Raw genomic sequence first — 6000 nt, 5'->3', positions numbered from 1 at the left:
GGTTTTACGGATCAAGTAAATTTGATAGATAAAATAAATAAACAAACACATACCAATATTGACACCGGAGTTACGTGGTTCGGCCAAATTCCGGCCTACGTCCACGGGAGCGAGAGGTTACTATTTACTCGGAAAAATAGAGAGGAGGAGGAGGATACAATCACTCAACTCTCACTCAACTCTCTCATGCACGCTGCACCACACTCACAGCTCTCTTATTTCTTATTTCTTATATCACATATACAACTCCACACACACATATATATATATACACACATAAGCAGGAGAAAAAAACTTCAACGGGCGGTGGCAAATGTCAACATGTCTGGCAGAGTAGGTGGAGCAGCAAAGGTTGACAGAGAAGCAGCCGGCGCCGTAGATGTTAGAGGAGCAGCAGCCGTCTGTTTTGACTGGGTATGGATCCATCAATTCTCCCCCTCCATACCCATAGGAGGAGAATAATATGTTAATCTTCAATTGACATCCATCCCAGCTATATCCCTACATAGCTGGAGCTTCTCATAGGTTACTCCCTTTGTTAACATGTCTGCCAGATTTTCTTTAGTATGAATTTTGACTAACTTCAATAGTTGTTGTTCCATCACTTCGCGTATCCAATGATAGCGAATGTCAATATGTTTTGTTCGGGAATGGTACATTGAATTCTTGCTCAAGTCCAGTGCACTCTGACTATCACAATGTACCTTGTATTCTTCCTGTTTGACTCCTAACTCTTGAAGAAACCGTTTTAACCACAACATCTCCTTCCCAGCTTCCGCTGCGGCAATATATTCTGCTTCTGTTGTGGATAGGGCAACACACTTTTACAATTTTGACTGCCATGATACAGCTCCCCCTGCAAAGGTGAACAAAAAACCTGATGTGGACTTTCTTCCATCAAGATCACCAGCCATGTCTGCATCAGTGTAACCCTCCAAGATTGGTTCAGCTTCCCCGAAACATAAGCACAATCCCGATGTACCTTTCAAGTACTTGAGAATCCATTTCACAGCTTCCCAATGGTCTTTCCCTGGATTTGAAGAAACCTACTCACAACACCTACAGCGTGGGCAATGTCTGGTCTCGTACATACCATTGCGTACATCAAGCTTCCAACTGCTGATGAGTATGGGACTATTAACATTTCTTCCCTTGATGAGTGAGACAACTTCTTGCTTAGCTTGAAATGATTAGCCAGTGGAGTACTTACTGGCTTGGCACTTTCCATGTTGAACTTTTTGATTACCCGTTCAATATACTTCTCCTGTGATAACCATAACTTTCTGGCTTTCCTGTCGCGACTGATCCTGATGCCTAGGATCTGCTGAGCTGGGCCTAAGTCCTTCATTTCAAAAGACTTAGACAACTCCATCTTTAGCTTGTTGATCTTGCTTGTATCCTGACCAATGATCAACATGTCATCAACATAGAGTAATAGGATGACAAGTTTACCATCAGGAAATATCTGAACATATGCACACTGATCTGCTGCAGTCCTCTTGTATCCGTGACTCACCATGAAAGAGTCAAATTTTCTATACCACTGTCTCGGTGCTTGCTTAAGACCGTAGAGACTTTTCTTCAACCTGCAGACTAGATGTTCTTTCCCTGGAACTTCAAATCCTTCTGGTTGCTCCATGTAGATGTCTTCTTCCAAGTTTCCATGTAAGAAGGCTGTCTTCACATCCATTTGTTCAAGCTCTAGATTCATCTTGGCTACTAATCTGAGTATGACTCGAATTGTTGTCATTTTCACTACTGGCGAAAATATCTCGTCAAAGTCAACACCTTTCTTCTGTTCGAAACCTTTGACGACCAATCTGGCTTTATGCGTCACAATTTTTCCACTGCCATCTTTCTTAAGCTTGAACACCCATTTGTTCCTTAGTGCTCTCTTCCCTTTGGGAAGTTTTACCAGCTTATACGTTTGATTCTTATGTAAAGAATTTACCTCTGCTTTCATAGCTTCTATCCATTTGGCTTTGTCGGTATGAGACTGGACCTCTTGGAAACTTTCTGGCTCCCCCTCATCAGTGAGTAAAAGATATTCTGATTCTGGATATCTTCTCGACGGAATCAGAATACGACCTCTTTCAGATCTTCTGGGCTCAGCTTCTTCTGGAGGAGGATATACCTCATCATCTGACTGATGTGATGATTCTGCAATTTCTGGTGAAGGGGGTTGTTGCTCCCCCTGCTCAACACCTTCTACATCTGTTTCCAAAGGATCATCCTGCAATTCTCCATGGTTTGTGGGAGAATATGATGGTGTAGGATCTGTTACAATGACAGGAGCACCGGAACTAGGCTGGTTAGACTTTGTTTGTGGTTCAAAGTCCTCAAACACCTAGTTTTCATGGAAAACCACATCTCTCGATCTAATGACCTGCTTCCTCTCTGGATCCCATAATCTGTAGCCGAATTCATCATCTCCATAGCCAATAAAGATACATGGAATGGACTTCACGTCGAGCTTTTGCCTCTGCTCATTAGATATATATGCAAAAGCTTTGCACCCAAACACTCTTAGATGAGTGTAAGAAACTTTTCTTCTGGTCCATTCTTTCTCTGGAATTCCAAAGTTAAGTGGTGCTGACGGTGATCTGTTAATAAGGTAACATGCGGCACGAATAGCTTTCCCCCAGAATGGCTTAGGTAATTTAGCCATACTAAGCATGCTTCTAACTCTCTCCATAATGGTTCGATTCATTCTCTCAGCTACACCATTATGTTGTGGGGTACGTGGGACCGTCTTTTCATGCCTAATACCACGTTCAGTACAGTATGCTCTGAACTCGTTAGAAGTATATTCGCCTCCATTGTCTGTCCGGAGGCACTTCAATTTCTTCCCTGTTTGCCTTTCCACCATAGCATGAAATTCCTTGAAATATTTAAAAACCTGGTCCTTTGTTTTCAGAAAATATACCCACACCTTCCTTGAAGCGTCATCAATAAAGGTAACAAAATACCTATTGCCGTCGATTGATTCTACTTCAATGGGTCCGCATACATCAGAATGTACCAAACTCAATGGCTTTGACCTTCTCTTCATAGAGGAACTAAATGAAACTCTATGCTGTTTCCCAAATAAGCAGTGATCACATGGGTTTAAGGCAATACCTTTTGTGATTTTTATAAATGTCTTCTTCGCCAGTGTAAGGAGTCCTTTTTCTCCCACGTGTCCGAGTCTCTTGTGCCATAGGTTTGGTGATGCTTCATCTTCCACTGCATTGATGGCATCAGTACAAATCTTCACCTGCGTTTTGTACAATGTGCAGCAAATGCGTCCTCGTGCTATTGTCAAATTACCTTTTGATAATTTCCAAGCACCTTTCCCAAAGTAGCTTTCGTAGCCCTGTTTATCAAGGGCTGCCCCAGAAATAAGGTTTAGCCGAAGGTCTGGTACATGTCGTACATCCTTTAGTGTTATGGTGCAACCAATATTAGTCACAATCTGCACATCTCCGATTCCCACGATCTAAGAAGAACTAGTGTTCCCCATCTTTACTGTACCAAAATCTCCAGATTTATACATCGTGAAGAATTCTTTGTGGGGAGTGGCATGGTAGGAGGCTGCTGTGTCTACCACCCATTCAGTGTCGTGGTTCCCAATATGACAGCATGCATCTTCATCAATTGAGAAAACTGATATATCTTGAGTTAAGGTGACCGAGTTCTCACCTTCCTCCTTCTTTTGTTGTTGGTGGCTTTGACCATGATCCCATCGAAATTTTCGACAATCTTTCTTCATATGGCCTTCAATGCCACAATAGTAGCAAGAGATTTTCCCTCTTTGCCAATTTTTACCATCATTGAATCTGCCGCGATCCTGGGATCTTCCTCTAGATTTGCTTCTACCTCTGCCTCTACCTCGACTTCTGGTACTGGTACTTTCTTGAGGTCGGCCTCTGGTTTCAGTAACAAAGGCCTGTGACTGATCTGCACCTGTTTCTTTTCTCCTGACTTCTTCGTTGAATAAAGCATTTTTACCATCGCCATGGTAAGTTTGCCGTCAGGAGCTGAATTGCTGAGAGTGATGACCAATGTCTCCCAGCTATCTGGTAAGGAGCTAAGAAGCAACAATGCTTCTGCTTCATCGCCAAGATCCATCTTTACTGATGAAAGCTGATTTACTAGATTTTGGAACTCACTAGTATTTTCAGCTATAGAGGTCCCGCTTTTTAACTTCAGATTAACAAGCCGTCTCATTAACATGGCTTTGTTGCGAGCAGTCTTGGCCTGGTACATGTTTTCCAGCTTCTCCCAAAGACTATAAGCATCAGTCTCTTGTGCGACGTGATGATATACCTTGTGGTCAATCCATTGTCTGATTTGACCAATGGTCTTCCTATTCATTCTTCTCCAATCGTCATCTTTGATGGAATCTGGTTTCATACCTTTATAATCCAAAGGATCTGCCAGATCCTTACAATTAAGGAGATCCTCCATCCGAGACCTCCACAGAGTGTAATCGGAGGCTGTGAGCTTGATCATAGTACCCGAGTCTGATTCCTCCATTGATTTTTAAGCACTAACTTGTTGTACAGAAAAATTGAGGCAGAATCTCAAGAAACCGAATATATAATTGCGTCCGGAACGGTCAAAAACCCTGGAAATGGCTTAAGTTGTTCAAAAAACGGACCTGAGATGGCCTTGAAAGGCTTGGTCAAACTTCGGTCAAAGTTGGTCAACTTTCGGTCAACTTGTGCTGACGTGGCGTTGACCGGGTTGCTGACTGGGCGCCACGTGTCACTGACCGCGCGGGTCCCTGCTGACGTGGCCGCTGACGTGTCAGGCTGACTGGACGCTGACGCGGCGCGGGTCCCTGCTGACGCGTCAGGCTGAATGGACGCTGACGTGGCGCGGGTCCCTGCTGACGTGGCCGCTGACGTGGCGTCGTCTGCAACCTTCCGCCGTCCGGCCGTGCTCTCACCGGCGCGTGGAGGCACATGGATTGTTCTGCCGAGGCGTCGCCGGCGCGTGGAGGCGCGTGAGACTACCTCCCGAGCTTCAGCCGGCGCGTGGAGGCGCGTGTGGGAGTGTGGAAACGTCCCCTGGACGTTGGAGGCACGTGTAGGCGCGTGTGGCCTACTCTGATGCTCTTTGGAGCTCCGGTTGACACAGTTGGCTTCTTCTTAATGAGAGGAGTTCGGTGGTAGCCTCAAAATTAAATTTTGAGCTACTGGACAGAGGCTCAAAATCTGGGAATTTTCTCCGATCTGGAATTCAACTCCAACAACAATTCTCTGATACCACTTTGTTGGGGTTTTACAGATCAAGTAAATTTGATAGATAAAATAAATAAACAAACACATACCAATATTGACACCGGAGTTACGTGGTTCGGCCAAATTCCGGCCTACGTCCATGGGAGCGAGAGGTTACTATTTACTCGGAAAAATAGAGAGGAGGAGGAGGATACAATCACTCAACTACTCAACTCTCTCATGCACGCTGCACCACACTCACAGCTCTCTTATTTCTTATTTCTTATATCACATATACAACTCCACACACACACACACACACACACACATATATATATATACACACACACACATAAGCGGGAGAAAAAAAACTTCAACGGGCGGTGGCAAATGTCAACATGTCCGGCAGAGTAGGTTGAGCAGCAAAGGTTGACGGAGAAGCAGCCGGCGCCGTAGATGTTGGAGGAGCAGCAGCCGTCTGTTTTGACTGGGTATGGATCCATCAATTAGTAACTCGTGAACTAACTTTATATTAGGCTCGAGAACAAATTCGGTATTCATCTCATTAAATATTTGATGTTAAAATTTTTTACTTTTAAATATATTATTCTTAAATTATATTTATTAACTATCAATAAATTTAATTAGCTTAATAAATTGATTCATATATTAATTAAAAATAAGTTTTAATTGATTCAAGTTTAAGTTTGAGTGAGCTGCTCATCTAAACTTTATTAACTTGAGTTTGATATACACATACGTAAATAAATCGATCTCAAGCAAACTGCATCTC

The sequence above is a fragment of the Malania oleifera genome, chromosome 1 (genome assembly GCF_029873635.1).
Source record: "Malania oleifera isolate guangnan ecotype guangnan chromosome 1, ASM2987363v1, whole genome shotgun sequence".
In the NCBI taxonomy this organism is placed as follows: domain Eukaryota; kingdom Viridiplantae; phylum Streptophyta; class Magnoliopsida; order Santalales; family Ximeniaceae; genus Malania; species Malania oleifera.
Note: the sequence above shows the minus strand (reverse complement) of the source record.